This window comes from Talpa occidentalis, unplaced genomic scaffold, assembly GCF_014898055.3.
Source record: "Talpa occidentalis isolate TD23 unplaced genomic scaffold, MPIMG_talOcc4v2.1 talOcc4.7, whole genome shotgun sequence".
Taxonomy (NCBI): Eukaryota; Metazoa; Chordata; class Mammalia; order Eulipotyphla; family Talpidae; genus Talpa; species Talpa occidentalis.
Window position 1 is genome coordinate 30,509,674 of NW_023605083.1, and position 20,904 is coordinate 30,530,577.

A 20,904-nucleotide genomic window follows, 5' to 3' on the forward strand; every position below is an offset into this window, starting at 1 on the left:
GCTATTATCATCCTCTTTTTTCAAATGAGAAAATGTAGTTTTAATTACCTCCCAGAATCCTTATGAACATTAATAAAGGCTAATCTTTACCTCTGAGAAAGTGGCTCTAACATAAAGGATCATCTTAATGTAGGAGAGAGTTGGGGTACCTGGTTTGGTATGAGGAAATGGTATCATCTGATTTATGGTTACTGTGTGGAATTAAAGATGTAGATTAAGAATGAGAACTACATTGATAGAGCATTATTAAACATGGAAAGAAATTCACCAACAATGGAGCCCAAAAACAAACAAACAAACAAACAAACAAAAAACACAACTCAGATAGATTTTGGTGGTAGAAACAATAGGAAAGTCAGAAGAGCAGCTATGGGAGTTAAGACAAGGAGTGACTCAAGAATGACTCCTTGGTTTCTGATCTGAAATGTTGTGTGGGAGGTGGTATCATTTACAAAAGCAATTATAAAACCAAAAGGATGTATATTGTTTGTTATTTTGTTTGTTCATTTTTTGGTTGGCTGGCTGTTTGTTTAGTGGTGATGACTACATCAAAGTTTAAGAGTTTGATTTAAAAGTTAATTTTATGAAAGTTGTGAGACACTCAAATGAAGACCTAGCAGGAAATTGCATATTCAAGTCTGGAGTTCATAGGAGAGATTCTGGCTGATTGTATATATTTGGGACTTGTCAGCATAAATGGGGTAATTAAAGTCAATATAATACATATCTCACCTAGAGAGTGAATTTAAGAAAGAGAAGAGGGCCAGGGCAGCATCCTGGAGAGCTCCAATATTAAGAGGTCAACAGAAAAGCTGGCAAAAGTGCCTGAGGGGTGACCAGGAACAAAACAATATCTTGTCATTGACTCCAAGTGTAGAGAGTGCTTAGGAAAGAATAAGCTGTGTCAAATGCTCCTGGAACGTCAAATCAGATTAGGGAGAAACAAGAACTTTGAATCTATTCACTCATCCATTTAGTGCAAAAAAAATTCTCCTAGCTTTGATTAATTCTTTCATCTGACCAATACTTATTCTTTGCCAATTGTGGGCCTAAAAATTGTTTTAGGTCCTCAGAATAGGATGGCAAATGACGAGCCATGATTTCTGCCTCCATGAAGTTTGCATTCTGTTGGGGCACAGAAACAATAAAATAGGCTAATAAGCAAGATGACTTCATAGCATGCCAGTGCTGGAAACAAAGGCAAAATAATAGAGAGTTACTGGGCCAACTTATTTAGGTCTAGGAATAGACAAGGACATCAAAATTTTTTATAAAGTGTAATTATAAGAAAATTTGTTTCTCTTTGAGTTGAATGACAGCAAATAATATTTGCTTTAAAACTTCACCAAAAATGGCCTCCCTGGTGGCACAAGGGGTTAAGCACCGCACTCTAAAGCAAAATGCAGTCTCTGCAGCACGAGTTCAATCCTTGGCCAGCCAGAGAGAAACCCACATGGCGAAGCAGAACTCTCCTGACTAACCCACTGCTCCCCTCAGCAGTGTATTTCCCCACTCTGTCTCTGGTGAATCCTCTCACCCACCGCATCTCTGGCCTGTACCCCAGCTCTTGCATGCTTAAATAAATCAATCTGGAAAAATAAAAAAAAAACTTCACCAAAAAAAAAAAAGGGACCTGAGACAATAGTGGGAGCTAAGTTCATTAACTAGAAGTTAAAGGTGATCTTCTAATGATCCTAGCGTTGGTGTCTGCTCTGAGGAAAAGAAGGAAGCTGTTGGAGGCAGTGCAATGCCTATGGCATGAGTTCTCTGGATACTGCTAACTTCGTAAAGTATTTCTATCACAGCACAAGAACTGTGGGCTTTTCCAAATTGATGTTGAATGTTTTCTAACAAATATTTTCTAAGAGAAGTAAATATATTTTCTGTCATCTACAGTTGTGTTCCATAGAATTAAGATGTGTGACAACTGTCTGTATGCATGTGTTCCAAGACGGCAGTCTGCTAGGCAATACAAGAAATAAAATGTCATTTGTTTTATACTCTGACCATCCCCCTCCTACCAGTTTGGCCATTTCTGTTACTGCTCCAAAGGTCATGCAGTTCACAGAAGAATACAGAGGGAGGGCAATGAGGCAAAGAAGTAGCCTTGACTTTCTCCTTCAGTGAAGCAAAGTGTATGAAACTTTTCCTGTGACCGCTAGGCACATGCATGTTTATCAGAATCCTCAACTTATGCACGTTTCTCTTACAGGACACAGATAAGTCTTCTGGAACCATCTGTCTCACAGCAGAGTGTAGGAGGAGCAGAGTTCTTTCTGGAAGCCAATCCTAGACTACTACCTGAAGGCAGCTGGAGTTTGAATTCAAATCTGCACCAATTAAGTTTCCCTATTTTCTGAAGAGCTGGACAATTATAAGCTTCTCTGCCATCTAACCTCAAGCAATTTCAGGTCTTGAATTTCTTGCATCTACCAAACAGAGCTAACAAGTGACAATCTATAGATGATTTTTGCCTCCCCAGAATTGACAGGTAAGTTTTAAGGTTTAATTTTAGTGTTCATTTCAGTTAATGTTGTTGCCTACAAGGCAGAACATAAACTGTACAACTGCTGCCAATATATTAAGAAATATCCAGTCCTTTTGGACAAGAACTGGGCATTGGAAGGTCCATAAGTTCATGAAAAGCACATGAAAGGGCACTTGCTGGGATAAATATGGTCACTGACTCCTCTCATTTCTCTTGTAAACATTTTCTTCCACACCACACCCTCTCAATTAACCATATTAACTGGAGGCCAAAATATTTAAAATAAGGCTAATTTACGGAGTGATTTTTTTGTGACTTCATATGTCTTTGATCCAACATGTATAGTTTTGACATAATCTAAAATTATCCAATTGCCTATCTGCCATGAGGCTTATTGGCTTCACAAACTGAATAATTTTCTACATTCCTGAAAACCAAGTTGGTTTTTTCTTTTATTAAATTATCCCAGAAACTCAAAGGAATGTGAACCATGAGTTGAAACCCTAGTATAAGACACCAAAAATTTTCCATTCCTTCTAAGACTAAATCTGCATGTCCCTCTGGGGGAAAAATATAAAAGGAGTGAAGTTTAACCTCGGTCTTCCTTTTTTCCATTCCCTATAGTTGAAAGCACTCAGCAAGTTCCTTTGAATACATACTGTCATCTATCCCAACTGTGAGAAAACCACAGCAGAGTATTCTTTCAAATCTCATTCCTATAGAATCAAAGCCACCAAGTGGTAAATGTCATCAACTCAGCTACATATCAACAGAGGAAGAAGAGAAAACCACTACTAAACAACAGAGGCTATTTCTACTTTGTGAAAGAGTGGCCTGCAGTGCGAACTTCAAGCAACGTGAGAGAGGCACCATTCCAAGCAAGGCAGAACATTTCCAGGCACTGGAGAGTCCAAACAAGTCTTCTAGCTTATAAGATGCATGATTATCTCTGAGATGGGAACAAGATCAACAGGCCAACTGCTCCTTTTTAATTTTTATCTCCTGTCATTTCAAAATTACCCATTTGAATTCATCAATATTCAATAGGGCATAATTTTATGACAATAAATTTATAAACAATTTGATGGATATTTGCAGTTATCTAGCCTCATCTATCAGTCCACATGATATATAAAAAGATGTGGGAGTGAAACCACTACCCTAAAATCTGTTCACAGTGTTTGAATACGTTGTACGTGGACTTCTTTCTTCTCAGGTGTGAAATTCTGCCAAATCAAGAGTCATTTGGGTTAACAAGCCCATTTTGAAAGGTAAATAACTCTAAGAGAATTAGTTTAACAATTAAGTCCTTTATGGAGAGTGCGCTGGCTGCCTTAAATTACTTCCCTCCTAAACTCTAGTTGAGATATCCCCAGAGTAATGAGTACTTTAATAGCAGAGACTCACAAAACAAAAAAGCAATTTTGGAATATGAGAAGGGCTTTAAGTAAAGACATGCATAGGACAAGAAAAAAAAAATGGGGGGGGTTAGAACAGTCATAAGGAATGATGAAGCAAAGAAAGGAGTAAAGAAAGTGAAGTATGAAGGCCTAAAAACAAAGGATGAATGTTTCAGATATTCGTTCTCATTAGGCATGCTCCCAGTTTTTGGTGTAATAGCACCTCTTGACTATTCAGATATAAAAGATAACAGCATAACAGTTTAGTCCAAAAGAGAAAAGTCAAAAGTAGCTTTAAACTCTGCACGCCATAGAAACAGATCATCTCAAAATCTACCAATTGTGTGATTTCTTAAAATTTCCATATATCCAAATGTGGATATGGAGGAGGAGGGGCAATTTTCCTGATATTTTTTTCAACAGCTTCACTGGTTTTATTTTTTAATGATGAAATTTTTTCTTCTATCATTGTGGTCCCCAGAGTTGTCCTGCCACCGTATCTCCCATTAACCATCACCATATTCCCTGTGTTCATCTCTCCCCTGTTTAAAAGGAAGAAAACAAGCTGAAAGACATATGACTGGCTACAGGAGGGTTGTCAGACATGGGAGTTCAATATTGGGCATTATCTTAACTCACTGTGTCATGCCTACATTTCTCAGACCATTATTCTAGTCAGTCAAGGCCAGAAGTGAACACATTTTCACTCGAATACAAGACATCTTTCCTTGAATCCTGGAGAGTTTTGACAGAACTTCAGAGGAGCTATACACAGAGTATAACATAGACTTATGAAAAACAGGTTTTAACCAGACTCAAGAGTCAAATGAAGGTATTTTAACTCTATTACTTACTCTGCAACTGGAATACATTTTTCGAAGAGATTATTTATAGTTGTGGACGCCAAATAGATGCTCTGTAAACTGCCTGTGGAGAGAGTTGCTTTAAGAATCACAAAGCTAGCTGGAGGAAGCAGCATGGAGACTCTCACAGGCACAGTGACTCAGTGGGCTAAGAGAGGACTCCACGGATTTCTGTTTTCATACAAGCTCTGCCCTCACAGTCCTGCCACATAACCCTAGGCAGGCTTTTAACCTGTTTCAGCTGTACTTCTTCCCTAGTTAGTGAATTAATCAGCAGTCCTTGGGAGGGAAAACTAATTTAAATGATTTGTAAACAAAAGATTTTATAGAGTTTACAATTAATGATAAACAGCAAGGCATCAAACCTCTGATAGCTCAAGCAAATCAGTTTCCTGCCCTTACCCTAATCTATCAGAAGCAATCATCTGGCAGTTTTTACAAAATGTTCATATCTGCTATTAGACCAAGGCTTCCCAATCCTGCTCAGTTATAAAATCTAAAGACTTTAAAATTAGCTCCTGATTCCATATTCCAAGTCTACCAAACTGGGAAGGTCTGGAATTATTGCCTTTTTTTCTTTTTTTTCTTAGAGTCTACTGACAGTGGCCACGTGATGGTTTCGATAAATGTTAGACTTCCAGGGCAATGAAAGCCAGAGATCTCAAAACAGTTTCAGGACATCTGAAAACAGTACCAAAGCTGATGTTTCAAGAGTGTGGTATGAAGTTACCTTTTAGTGTTTCCTAGGAGAACCCTAGAAACACACATGAAAGCCAATATAGCCTTCCTTATATATATCCAATATAGAAGACTGCTCTTTTTAACCCACTCCTTTGACCCACGCCCTAAACAATGTCAGTCCTTCAACTGTATTTACAGTTCCTCAATGCTGGTGCAGGAACATTTACTGCTGCTGCTATCTTTATCTTTTCAATGTGTAGCACCCTGAGAAAAGCAAACCGAGTAAAAACATTTTCTAGTTGTTAAAGTCTGCCTAATTTATCACATGGAAATCAAGAATCTTGATTTCAATCATCAGTCAAATTTGCTCAATCAAAATGCCCATCTACATCAATACTGGAGACTGTGGTTGTCATTGCTTGTGTTGTTGTTTTGACTAAGACTTTGTGTAAATGATGATGGAGTTTGTTTAAAATGCCTTACTTTTGTACCATGAAATGAAAACTACATGCAATTTATTGTATAGTTAACTTGAGCATACTCACATGCAATTATTATGGTGGGGGGTCTGGAATACACATTCAGTCCCTCTCCACTAAAACATTAATAAAAATCCTTTGCCTGGGTGTTAAAAAAAAATAGTCTTAGTTCTAATCCAGCATGGTTTCCTTTCCTTGCAGCATGCAGCCTCGCTAAACCTCTTTTGTGTACCCCATGCTGTGTTTATTCATACAACACTAAAATGCAGCCTGAAAAAATGTTTTCTTTTATCATAGTACTTATTCATAGTCTCTTTATGAAACCTGCTCAAAGTTAAATTTAAGTATTATTTTTAATAATTGTATTTCTAGGAAACCTTTGCTTTCCTCAACATATTGTGAAGAATTTCTGCCACTAGTTGTTGCTCACATTGTTTCCTTGATATGTAGTTCATCTCCCACAACTGAGTGCACCACATGATTGGTGTTGGTCAGGAGTTCTGCATGTTGTTGTGATGGAATTCCTTCTGATCAGTCTGACCCCTTTAATAGAGATAACAATTGCTGGAATGGGATTATGAAACAAAAATACTCTCACCAACTTTGTAGAAGTAGACATGATTTCATTTCTATTCCATAATTAATAACTATTCCAATTTTCTCTCTGGCTCACTCCAGTAATAAAACCAAGTCTTCTTCCCCATCTCCACAAAAACAGTATGTCCCACATTCTAATGTCCCACCTTTTGCAGCTGCAACCTGACGAACAGGGCCTCAAATCAACTACCTCTTATAGCTAATAGAACACAGAATTCATGACTCCCAAAGGACTACATTAAGCACAATATCGAGTTTCAAATAGGCACACAAGAACTTTGTGCAGAAGGAGAGAGCACAGAAGGAATAGTAAAAATGGCCCAAATCCAAGTTTCTCACTGGAACACATTCGATTGCATACTTTCCAAGCTGCTGCCTAGGGCTTCAGTATCTAACTAACTGCAAGTGGAAGTTCATAGGGATTTTTCCAGGAGCATTATAGAACTGGTGGACACAGTTTCCATTTCCACCCACTGGTCTCAAGCTTCTCTCTAGAAGAGCTATTCCACACATTTAGCAGCGCTAACATTCAAGTCACCTAGCTAAGGAAGTTTAGTATTCACGAGTCTACCAGGGTCAAGGAAAAAAATAGATGCAGTTTTTTTTTTTTTTTTTTTTTTTAGATGCAGTTTTATTTGGGTGCACAAGCACCCCCAGAGAGAAGTCCCTCTAATTCATCACAGACTGAGCAAAATCACTCTGTTCCAGTTCTCCCTACTAGTTGATAGACTGCATATCTGCTATCATGACTTTCCCAAATACTGCATAATGATCTAACTTCCAATCAGTCAGAATTTACTGCTACTAGCAGTCCACCAGGAAGTTAAGCAGGCAAATGGGCATACCCCATGTGTTTGAGGTCACTAATGGGTTTTGGAACACACTCCATTACTGGGAGCCACTAAGAACAAAGATGGTGACTTGGATAATCACAAATGAGTCTTATTTGAGAGACAAAAAGAAACTGGGGCTCAGTTGATTGATGAGGTACATTCCTAGCATGAGGCCAATTTGTTGAGACTGGAAGATGTGGATGTTTATTCCAGTACATAGAAACCAATACAGAAAGTATTGGTATGTTCATATGTTCTGAACAAAAGAACAAGATAAAGTCCATGAAATCAACTTTAATGAAACAAAGATGAGTGCTTAACTCAATAGAGAATTCAAAATAATAGTTCATAAAGATACTCTCAAAGGTAAAATAAACAATGCACAAAGTGAGAATTTCAACAAACAGTATACAAAGTGCCTAATAGAAATCACAGAAATAGGAATACAATAACTGAACTGAAAATTTCAATAGAGGGAGTCAGGATCAGACCAGCAAGTGAAGGAAAAGATCCATGAACTCGAATAGAAGGTAGTAGAAATCATCTAAGCAGAGAAGCGAAAAGAAAATGAAAGAATGAAAATGAGTAAATACAGTTTAAGAGACTTACGGAACCAGTATAAATGTTAGAGATACATGAGAAGTATAAGAGAGAAAGAGAAAGGATCAGGTGATTCATTCAAAGAAATAATGTCTGAACATTACCCTAACTATCAGAAAGTAAGACATCCAAATTTAGGAAACCCAAACAAAACCAAGGAAGAAGAATCCAAAAAGATCCATACTCAGACAATTATAATTAAATTGTCAAAAGTTTAAGACAAAAAGAGAATCTTGGGGCCTCCCTGGTGGCACAGTTGTTAAAGACAGTGCTATCAAGCTATCGCCTGCCACTGCAACACAAGTTGGAACCCCAGCTGGCCAGGGAGCACCGACATGGTGCAGCAGACCTTTCCTGCCTCGCCTGCTGCTCCCCTTAGCAGTGTATTTCAGTAGATTTTCCTGTTCTGTTCCCCATGCTCTCTGGTGAATCCCCTCACCCCCCGCACCTCTCTCTGGCTTACACCTCAGTTCTTGTATGCATAAATAAATAAATCTAAAAAAAAAAAAAAAAACCTTAAAAGCAGTAAGAGGGAAGTAAATTGTTATATAGAAGGGAACTTCTTGACTGTCAGCAGATTTTTAACAGAAACCTCAAAGACCAGAAGAGAGTGAGATGACATAGTCAAAGTGCTGAGAGAAAAAACTGCCAACCAAGAGTACTTTATCTAGAAAAGTTGTCCACCAGAACTAAAAGAGAATTGAAAATTTTCCCAAACAAAATTGGAATTCACCACCACTAGACCGGTCTTAGGAGAAAAGTCGAGGGAATTCTTCAAGCTGAAGATAAATGATGCTAATTAGTAACATGAAAGCATATGAAAGTATAAATCTCACAAAGGGAAATTTATAGTCAAACTAAAATATTCTAATATTACAATGGTTGTTGGTAAATTAATTATAACTCTACTATAAAGGTTAAGGGATGAAGTATTAAAAACAGCTATAACTACAATACTTTGTTAATGTCAAGATGTAAATTGTGACATTAAAAAAATGATGTAGAAGGGAGTGTAAAAATATAGGTCTCTTGTATGTGTCCAAATTTTAGATGTTATCAGATTAGAGCATACTCTTATAATTACAAAATGTTTTAAATAAGCCTCAGGGTAGTTACAAACAAAATCTATAGTAAGATACATTAAAGATAAAGAAAACTACAAAAATGTCATAAAATCACAATGGCAGAGAGCAAGAGTGGAATAGGCAGCTAAAGGAACACAAAACAACTAAAATGCCATTGATAACATGGCAATATTATGTTCATACTCATCAATATTTACTTTAAATGTAAAGGGGCTAAGTTCTCCAATTAAGAGACAGAGTGGCTGAATGGATACTGTAAACAAGATACAATAATAAGTTGTCTACAAGAGACTTACTTAAGTTTAAGCATAAATATATACTGAAAGTAAGTGGATGAAAAAAGATAATCTATGTAAATGGAAGCCAAAAAATACAGAGATAGTTATATCAGAAAAAATAGGCTGCAAACCAAAATCTAATAAAATTCAAGAATCATTGTGTAATTATATGTATATAATGACAACACCATAATTAAATCATCAAGAGAACATAACAGTTGTAAATATTTTAAATATTTGTGTATCTAACATTACAGTACCTAAATATATAGAGCAAGTAAGAGCAAATATGAAGGAGAAATACATAGTACAATAATGCTAGGAGACATTTATATCTCAATTTCAATCATTCAGACAGAAAGCCAATAAGAAAACACTGGATTTAAACTGCATATTATACCAAAGTTCGAACAGACATACAGAGCAAACATTTTTCCTTTAATTTTTTAAAAATTTTTTTTTGTGTGTGTGTGTGTGGGACCCTTGCTGGCGGCCAGGGATCAAACCGGCGCTGCAGAGGCTGCGGGCAGCCTCACAGCCCAGCGCTCAACCGCTGCGCCACCAGGGGAGGCCCTAAAAAACATTTATTTATTTATTTGTTCATTTATTTATTTATTTATTTATGAAAAGATTTAAATACTTTAATCCACCTTGATGTGACTCAACTGTACCCTTTAAATAGCCACATTAAGTAACATCATCTGTGAATTGTCTGCAAACTTGACTTGGGTGTATTTTCATATTGGACATGCCCAGCAGGCTCAGACTTAGACTCAGTTCCTGTACAAGTTTCTTCCTTCCTTGAGAGGGTCCAAAGCACAGGCCATCAATAATTAAGGACTTTTAGAAATAGCTTATTCAGAGTTAAAAAGCAAAACCTCACAGATGCTTGCCTAGTCAAGGTTTTTTTTTAATATGTCTTTCTTTCTGACCTAGACAGTTATATACAGTCTTCTCATCTTCCTTTAACCCTCCAGCTTCACATTTGGTCTTTAGCAGAAAAAGACTTTTTCCCACATAACTCTCAGTGGCTTCAGGTCAAAACCACTTACATCACAGCGGCCTACCAACACAAGTCTGTGGTGCCCTCAGCTCACAGCAATTCTAGCATCCTGAAGCCTGTCCCTGGAGACTTGATTTATCATTCTCGCTTCAGGTCAGACTGCTAAAGTTATAACTTCCTTATATTCCTCAAACTTAACTTAGCTCCTGCCCTTGGAAACTCCTAGCTCTCTCTAATTTGTACTACAGTCATTAAACATATCTTATATTTCCTATCCTTCTAAAATCATTCCAACATTTGCCTGAATGTGAAAGGAAAATAGTCTGTATAGTGTCCAGAAAGAGAACACTAAGAGAGAATACTTATAAACATGCCCTTAGCTTTGTTCAGGAAGGAACATACCCTAAAGGGCAAACAAGTCTGATTGGGTGTTTTGGTTCACTTATATTGCTTAAGAACCCCAAACTATCATACCCCTAAGGCTCTAGCCATTGGGGTTATACCACATATTCTAGCTATTCCTGTCCTAAGCTTACCAAGAATTCTTCTGAGTAAAGGCTGCCTTCCTACATTGTTTTTCTCATGCTTGGCAGATCAGCTGACACAAGTATACCCATTTTCTTGGAAGCTAAATTTCTTTTTACTATATATTTATGCTTCACTCTAGTCTATTAAGCACTCCTGGGTGAATCTGATTAATGTAACTCATCTCCTGCAACAGATTACTTCTATAACATATAAACATTTATATATCTGAACTTGAAATATTTTGGCTCAACCTCAGACTTTAAGAGACTACTAAAGTTATATAGTAACTAGGGTTAAATGCTCAATTCAGCTATATTCCTGGGAGTTCCTTTACTCACAACTGGGCAACTTGGTTTTTTAGGTCTTCTTTTCAACTTTCATTACTAAAAAATTCAACTAATTATTCTATTAGTTTCTATGGCATTTGTAAATGAAATTGTCTTTGAAGTCATCATTTTGAATTATTTACTTATGACTAGTATTGGTATCTTTAAAGTTAAGTCATGAGTCATTGTAGGCTTCCAGTAGCTTGATAAATTTGCAAAAGTCTTGATTTCTTCAAAGTCTAACAGTTCTCCCAAATTTTAAGGCAAGGACTCTTCTGCAAAGTTCATGAATATTAAAGTAGGGAAAAATCAATGCAATATTCCCAACTAGCAAGCATAATATATTTTGAATTACTACATTTTTCTTGAATCTCTTTCCAGACTATTGCTTCAAAACTATCTTTCTTCAAGACATGGCCAGTTAACTTAGATTGACCTACCTCACCAGAATCCTTACATGGGTTTTTTGTTTTTTTCTTAGCTTTGAATTATTGTTGGTCTTATATTTATTGACTTCTTCCCACATGGAGCCTTTTGGTAGCCTTCAGTCTATAAACAATCTAGCCCTTAGTTGTCTTTTAGGAATTACCAAAATTGGAAATTGTTATGTTTGTATGTTGATTATGTTTCATTATTCTAGCCATGGATTTATTTTAAATTTCACTGTCCATCTCTCCTCCCTGTTCTCTTGGCACTGGTTTAATCTGTGTAGTAAGAGACAGGAATAGAGGTTTGAATTATAAACTAAAGTTTAAAGAGAAATAGCTGCAGATATTGCATCATGCTCCACTAATTCCCAGGTGGTATAGGAGAAGTCTCTGAAGGCAGTCCCACTCAGAGTCAGCTTTTGAGAAGATTATTTCCCCATGTGTATAGATTGTATTAATGATCTCTCTGGTTGGCTTTCAGATACTTAATGCATTCTCCATAATACAGCCAGAATGATCATCTCCAAAACACAACCTTAGCCTTGCAATACAATGATAGTTGAAATCATTTCTGCCTCCACTTTCTATACCAAATGAAACTCTGAGACAAGTACACAAGCTCTTCCTCATCTAGTCGTTTCCATTCTCTGGAACTCTTCCTTTGGAGCCTCTTCTCCAAAAGCTTGCTTACTCCATATATTCCACCATATATTCTATCTCAAACAAGCCACTAGTGTTCCCCAATGGCCCTATGTTTCTGCACATGTTTCCTCTGAGGACAATTCTGTTTTCCCTTCTTAAAAATGTATTCATTTATGTCACTGCCTTTGCTTAAGACTTTATTGATCTACAGCCACCTTAGTCCTGCTTTGTGAGCCCAAACTACTTTATGAAACTTTATCAGGATGCCTGTAACTCCTCATTATGTTTATTTGCTTACATTGTATGTATCCATATTTACAAGGCTCTAAACTCTTTAAAGGCTACATAGATGCATTTAAATCACTTTATCAAGAATGCATGATAGAATATCTTTGGATATAGTCACTGCTCCAGGAAATTATATTTGCTAATAATGCCTTGTAAAGCAAATGTCATTCTACCAACACACAAGAATGAATTTGGAATTCATTTTTGAGCAGTATAAAAATTTCTCAACCTTTAAGAATCTTTTTTCAATTTCCTCAGTAATCAAAAGCATCCAAGTGGATTGGATGACCCATGATCCAATAATAACCCTATTTTCTTACCAATGGAGGAGGATGATGCTATACAATCAAACAGATATTACACATGGACACACACACATACACACACGCACACACACTTTCGAGGGTCTGGATTCATACTCACCTATAAGCTGACATCAAAGTGCATAATATCTATCAAAGTAGGACTTCTAAATTTATCTGAAATAGTCTCACCCAACAAAGGCAAATTTGCCTTAGCAAACTCCTTAGCAAAAACTTAAAATTTTTTTACAGTCTGACTCCTTAGGGAATTAGATACAAGAAGATCAAGAATAATGTGTCACTTTTTTGGAACTTCATTCAAGTATTCAGAAATCATGGAATTTTTGCCCCAGCTTATCTTTTACTTTGTCCACCTGCAATTAAATTCAAACTTGACTGTGACCTTTTATCAACACATTTCCATTTACGATGAAATTATTGTACCAGTAATGAGATCTTTAGGAACAAAAACAGTGTTGTTTATATCTTTGACTCCTGTTGAATTAGTAGTGTACTTGTATATTATATTCAATATATGTTTACTGACTACACATATGAAGTATTTAATTGTCACTCTTTTCCATAAATATAAATAAGCAGTGTCATAAATATTTATAACTATAATGTAGATAGGCGCTCTGATTGAAAACTCTTATCTGGAAGAGAACATCAAAAAGGACAAAATAAACTGAATGAGAAGACATTTTAAAGATACTTAAAATATCTTTTTAAATATCAGAATTCCATGAATATTCAGTATAGTTGATTTGGTATAGATCATCATCATTAGGAGTTAATTAAATGATTTAGGTTTTCCTTGTATTCATAGCATTTCATCACCAAATAAGATATTATCAGATATTACCTCTTTTCTTCCCTTTATGTCTTTAAAACTTTTCACAGACTCTAATAACTATTTTCACAAGTGACCCTTTAACTAGCATATATAATCTATTTACATAGATAGCAGAGTTGCACAGTGGAAGTGTGCTGGGTCCATAAAACATAATCCATACAGATATCTAACCTTTGAACAAAATTATCTATTACTGCATAATAAAGGTAATTTTTGTCATCCCAAGTGGAATGTCTGACGGTTAAGAACTGCAACTTATGAAAGAATTCCCAAATCCAATGAAAATCAGCCTAGGTAGGTGGTTTATATTTTATGGACCCAGCACAATTCCACTGTGTAACTCTGCTATTTATGTAAATAGATTATATTTTATGGTTAAAAGCGTCATTTTTGAAAATAGTAAGATTTCTGTAGCCGTTTCAAAAAAGAAGGAATTTAAAACAGAGAATTAGTGTTTATAGAATTGATAGGAAGACTGGGGTAGGAGGAAGACAGTGGATAAGATTGTCGGGATTTAGAAAGTTAGAAAGCTTTAGTTATTTAAGTAAATTACTCTAATGAACTCAGTTACTGTAGCACTGGAGCAGAGACTTGCCATCTGCCCACCTTTACCAGATAATAAAAATGCCCTCACTTCCAACTTCCAAATATTATGCAAATGTCTCATTAGCAGAATCTAACCCAGAACCCTATTATTAAGGGCTTATTACTATTAACAGCCAAAAGACTAAAAGCAAATGCATAACCTTTCCTTTAAGCAAGCCTGTAAACTATTGCTTAATAAAAAAAATCTACTCATTTATTTGTTTTTAATATATATATATATATATGTTGCTTTTTTTAATGGCTAAAGATTCTTTGACACATCTCCCATCAGCAGGAGGCATCTATGTCCTCTTCCCCCTTTTGGATTTTTGGGTCCCTGTGACTGTCAGAAGATAGAGTATGACAGAAATGAAGATGTGATTTGTGCAATTGGGTGATAAATACCATAGAGCTTCCACCTGGCTCTCTTGTAATGCTTGCTCTCAAGATTCACCTTCTTACAACCTAGCCACAATGCTGTAGAAATGTTACAGGGCAGGGAGAGGGGAACCCCAAAATCCCCAAACCTGCCCATTGTAAATAGGTTCTGCCATCCACTGCATCAAGACAAAACATACAGACCTTTAATGGAAAGGAACTTTAACATAATTAGTGTGCAATACAGAAAAGACAAAGAATATAGTTTCTAAGTCAAGCACCCAAAGTTACCTGTCTCTTTGTGGGTAAAAGTCCACCCAAACAGGATTGGCCCAGAGCAAGGTCCGAAAGCCTGCCACAAGTCTAAAGCACCTTCCGGCAGAGACACATAGAAAAGGGTCAGAAATAGCCAGATAAGTCTGGGAGGAAAAGAGCAAAATAGAAATCAAGATAAAAGCTGCCATTGTTAAATAACCTCCCCACAGGTCTCAACCCACGTCTGTTTCAACTAGTCCACAACCAAAAGGCAAGTTCCGTTTCTTCACGTCTCTCTGCTCCATGTGCCTAATCCAGGTCCTCTTCTTGCTCTCCACCCTGCTTCCTTGCTTCCTCAGTCCCCTCTCCAGCTTCTTCTCCTCCCTGATCAGCTCCATCCTCCTTTTGGGTGGGGAAGGGAACCTGTAACCTCCCCTTTTCCTGGGTACCACCCTGTTACAGAAACAGCCCCAGCTCAGACATCGGTCACGTGAGTTATCCTGATGCTGCACTCCCTCTGGGGATATGAAACCTCAGCTACCAAAAAGCAAAGACAACCTGTCTCATAGCCTCTTTACTGACATCCCAACCCACATAATTTGTAAGCATTATATAATAGCTGCTTGCACTACTAAATTTGTGGTAGTTTATTACTCAGCAATAGATACTGCACAACTCCTGAAAACATAGTGTTAAGAAAAAATAATGAAGTGGATGGAGACTTAGAGACTGTGGAATTCATCTTGAGTATGCAAATTTGAAAGTTGCCCCAGTAGCTTAACAGGTAAGATTTATGCACAAAGCTATGCAATTAGGCGTACAATCATCTGTTATAAATTTCTTGTATTTGTCTGACTCCATTTATTTCTTTTCCAGTTATGCAATCTTAAGTCTGGTGCCTAAAACCTCAGAGACAACAGATCTAGTAGGTCTGGGTCTTCCTTACCCATTCCCAAATCATCGCCCAAATTACATAGTTGTAGTGTGATTTGGGTCTTTAACATGTTACAATTTTCAAAGATACTGCATAATTTTACCACATTAATTAACTCTCATCCACACATTCCCAGAGGAAAAGAAGGAACAAAAATTCCAATTACCGAATCCATTTGCTAAGAAAACTGAGTTCCCGGTAAGTGGAGCCTATCATATATTTCTAAACCTTTCCCTTGAGTTTGGCAATTCACAGTTACAGAACATTCTTATGGCTAAGTTTCTCTTCTGTTGCTTCCTCTCACTTTTTATCCAGATGTTCTCTTTGATTTTTATTGCCTTGTTCTTGTTATTCTTCTACCAAGAGTGACAGTTATTACAAGCTTTTATGTGGCATTGTATGTTATCAAGCACCTCAGGGATTAAATCTACTCATTATTCTGTTCCGCACTCATTACCACTCATTACCTTTTTCTACATGTTTCATGTCCATTGTATATAAAACTGTAGCTTGGTTTTATGGCAAGTGAAAAAAGTACTGGAAGACATAGTTTCTTGCTACAGGCACTTAATTTCTGATAGAGTTAAAAATAGAATACATAAAATAGCATGAGTTTTTTTTAATGACAAACAGAAATAAAGGAAAACAAGTTTTCTGTAATTCTGAAACAATATGAATAGTATTATTGTAACAGGGTGATCCCCAGAGAAAGGGGAGGTTCCAGTTCCCTGCCCCAAGCAAAGAAGGGTGGAGCTAAGCAGGGAGAAGCTAGAGAGGAGACTGGAGAGGGAAGGAGGAAGGATGGAGAACCAAAAGGAGACCTGGAGGCACATGGAGCAGAGATATGTGAAGACGTTGTACTTACTTCTTGGTCGTGGACTAGTTGAAGAGACCCTTGGGGAGGTTATCAATGGCAGCTTTGATCTTGATTTTGATTTTGCTCTTTTCCTCCCAGACTAGTCTGGCTGTTTCTGACCCTCTTCTATGGGTCCCTGCCAGAAGGTACAATAGACCTGTAGCAGGCTTTTAGGCTTCAGTGGCCCTGCTTTGGGCCAACCCTGTTTGGCTGGGCATTTACTCACCAGGAGATGGGTAAATTTGGGTGCTTATATTCTTTGTTTCACACCAATTGTATTAATTTCCTTCCTATAAAAGGTCTTATATGTTCTGTCTTAATGCAACAGATAAGAATCTATTGAGAGAGGGCAGGTTTGGGAGTTCCGAGGTGCCCCTCTCCCTGCCCTGTAACATTATTACTTAGACAGGCACAGTTATAGGACTTAGTGGGACCCCTGTGGCTGTGATGATTGTTCTAAGAAGAACGGGGTTTGAGTTAATCATTTTCTTTCTCCCTATTTTACTGAGCAACTAAGTCATGCTAAGTCATATACTAGTCAGTTTACATATTTATTTAATTGTCTCACAGCTTGGGTTGCCACTTGCAGTGTTGAGCAATGACCCAATAGATCAAATCAAGACAAATGTTGTGGGTTTGCTCAAGGGAAGTGGTTCAAATGTGAAGTGGTATTGCAATAGTTATAGGTAATCAAACCATTAAAGGCAGAATCTACGTCAAATCTTTTATCTACAGCCCATACACTATGTGATTAAAAACTATTAAACTTGGAGATAAGGAATGGTATAGGTATCACAGGAAAAATACACAGAATGTCACTCAACTCAAGGTGAGACACAAAGAAAAGGCAAATCTAACCCAAAAGGGATATAATTAGTCAGGGATATGAGGTATCCTATGTCCCAAGCAATTGGGTTATAGTTTAGGATAATCTAAAACAGAACAGATAATCACACAAACAACAGCATGGATGAATATCAAAAACCTCACATTTAAGAAAATTTTAAAGCTACAAATGAGCCTATGCTGCACGGTACAATTATAAGTTCAGCAGAGATAAGGTTTATCTGTGGTGAAAAATATCATAATAGTAGCAGTTTCCATAGAGTATTGACTAGAAGGAAACACAAAGGAATTACATAGGGTGATGAATATTCTATATATTGTTTGAATATTGGTTACAAGACAGTATACATTTGTCAAAACTCATTAAATTGTGAACTCAAGATCTCAGTCTTTCAGTTTGCTTTATGCTTGGCTTCTCAGCCTCTCAGCCCTGGCCACCGACAGCAAATTACTCAAAGGTAAGAATGTTATAGAGCAACCCCGATATTAAACGGGTTTCTGGCTGTGGGTCCTCACCCGCGCGCTTTAAAGGGACTTATGAATACTCTACTACAGACACACGCAAAAGGGTTAATAAAAGGTTTATTTACAAGAGAAAAAGAAATAAGGAAAATGTACAACTCAGGGAGAAAATAGGGAAATAAAGTCTTTAATGCGTCCTACCCGATCCGACGACCTGGAAACCCCAAAGTCACTCTCAGAGCTAGACGGACGCCGCAAGCTGGCCGAGGGCCCCAAAATGGAGAGAGAGCCCCCAAAGCCCACGTGTCTGCCTTTTGTATCCACCTGGCTGCTTAACCCCACCCTCAGGTCCCAGCCACCTTCCCTTTGGTGGTGATGGGATTTGGAGTTCCCAGTGTCTTTGGCTTTGACCTGGGGTGGGGGTGGAGTCCACAAAGCCTGTATGGAATTTGCTTTGGGACTGCCTTTTCCCCCTAACAAGAACACCGCAATGCATTTCCCTGCTCTCCACTAATTGGGCCCCACACACAAGTCCTGAAAGACATGACAACTCAGCAATACCTACAAACAATGCATTTCATATTATTATTATTATAATGTGTACTACTAATGAAAGCTAAGAGTAGAAAAGGTGGAAAGGAAGCACCACAAGACCAGAAACCTGACTCATGCAGCTCTGAGTGCTGGAAGTGGAGGTAGAAGTGATTAACATAGTCATTAAACCAGCTATAGAAAGAAAAGTCAGACCAAAGGAAAGAGGATAAGGAGGTTGAGGACCATTAGAGAATCTCTGGTCCTTTTCAAATTCTGCATAGTTATTCAAAATTAACAAAAGTTAACTCCCCAAAGGAAGAGCCCCTCCCAAAGAGAAGACTTTATCAGGGCAATTTCTGCACAGGCAAGGGGCAGCAGCCCTTCTGCCTGATTGGGCCCATGCAGGTGCTTCTCTTTGCCATACTTTCTTTTCCTTTTGTAGGGAAGGAGCAGTGCCCTTCTGCCTGCCTGTGCCCATGCTAGAGCTCCTTGCCAACAGCTCCCTCCTCTGCAGGGCAGCCACCCTCCTGCCTGCCTGCGACCTGTGACGATGCTAGAGCTTCTCTGCACTGACCTCCCTTAGCAGAAGCAGCTCTCCCCAAAGCTTCCCGCCTATGACCATGCAGGCCTCTCTTAGCAAACTTGTCCCTATCAGGGCAGCCCTTTCTGCCCACTTGTGTCTGTGCAAGCATTCTTTACCAGCCCCTCCCTTTTATAATAAACCTGCCCTTTGGGCTATCACTAACACCTCTGTCTCATGGAGGAACTCACCTGGAAACTCACCAGTGCAGCTGAAAGGGGAGCTCTGGTGAAACTTTTCCCAGAGGTAACCCTAGGACCCCACTCTCCGAACCCAACATCTCCAAAACCAACTTCACTACTGTTTCTATTTTGTTTATTGAGATAAAACTGGTCCGTTCCATCCAGAAATGGAAAATCTAAAAAAAGATTTTTTAATAAGCACATGTTTGCCAACTAAGAAACCATATGGAAAAAGATAAAACTGAATCTGTTCTTCACACCATATACCTGTATGAATATCAAGTGGATCAGAATAAGAAACCATATATTGATACATAGTAGTAAAAAAAAATAGACAAATTTCTTTATAAGCCAAAAGTAGATAAATTTTCCTCTGTTACAAAAGCTAGGAGTAATATAGGAACAACTTGATACACTTGACTGCATAAAAATTGGTAACAATTATTTTGCATTATGAAGCACTATAGGTAATGAAAGAAAAAAATTAACAAATAGATTTCTGTCTATAATTACAGGGCTCCAGCAAACATAGTGAATGTTTCTAAAACCTGCTGGACTTTCTATAAAAAGTGTGAACAGAACCAACCCCCTGAAGTGACACAGTATAAGAAGAACAAGAATTTTCTGCCTACCCAGGGAAAGTGGTGTTTCATCACTAAGCAGAGTGGCAAACGAAGCTAATTTTCCAGACAAAGGATAAAACTACAAAGACAATTGTGCTGAGACTTTAAGGTGCTGAGCCCCACTGCAGATCTAAGAAAATGCTGGCTATTAAGAGATGCAAATATTTTGAACTGGGAGGAGGTAAGAAGAGACAGGGTCAAGTGAACAAACCATTAAGCTTCACCTTCTGTTTTGTTATGAAGACAATAAACTTTTAATATTATGTACACTTGAAAAAATAAACAAGATGATAAACTGAGAAAATGGATGTCACTTACAGCAAATATTTTTGATATCCTCATAATTAGAAGATAATTATAAACTACCTATAAATTGACAAGAGATAGAAAAAGCACAGAGAAAAGAATTAGAGTGTGTGTGTTTGCGTATGTGTGAATATATAAGCAATGCTCACTGCTCATTCATAATTAGGGAAATAAAGAGCTTAAACTATTCTGTAGACTTAATTTCAGCACTAATATAAATGTTTCTATTTTAAAACTATTATAAGAATGTTGTGGGAGAAAGTAAATAATTGTATTAAAGCTAATGAAAGCAAGGATTTTCAGTTTGAGAGGAAATATTCCAAGAAGTAAAAATTCTAACACTGAAGGGGTCAATGCTAGTTCAGAGTTACCAAACACGGGAAACCCAGTATTATTTGCTTCCTGATGTGATTCTGAAATGCACACTTTCATTGATGAGGTTTAGGAAAAAAATAATGTGATCAAATCAAATCTTATATCTAAATCCATTCTTCAATAATGTAGAACCATAGGGAGAAAGTAAAACTATGCCAAAAGAAGCAAATCAAGAATATAGGAGCTTCAGTAAGACATCTGGGCCAATTTCTTCAACAAGTCAATGCATGTGAGGAAAAAAAGGCAAGAAGGACTAAAGTAGATTAATGTTTAAGAAGATGCTTAGGAGACATAGCAAATGTGCCTTTATT

The 20,904-nt window shown here is 37.4% G+C and overlaps 1 long non-coding RNA gene and 1 pseudogene across 1 annotated transcript in view; both read left to right on the forward strand.

Annotated features, from left to right (window-relative positions):
• Nucleotides 1–3,499, forward strand: part of LOC119232521 (uncharacterized) — a 33,472-nt gene extending 29,973 nt beyond the window's left edge. Inside the window, exons 3-4 of the long non-coding RNA XR_005122134.2 lie at nucleotides 2,213–2,491; nucleotides 3,113–3,499. This is a non-coding gene — a long non-coding RNA (uncharacterized LOC119232521). The remainder of the gene's footprint in view (nucleotides 1–2,212; nucleotides 2,492–3,112) is intronic.
• A 1,878-nt stretch (nucleotides 3,500–5,377) lies between these two features.
• On the forward strand, nucleotides 5,378–20,170 carry LOC119231349 (60S ribosomal protein L36a-like; annotated as a pseudogene).
• The last annotated feature ends 734 nt before the right edge of the window (nucleotides 20,171–20,904 follow it).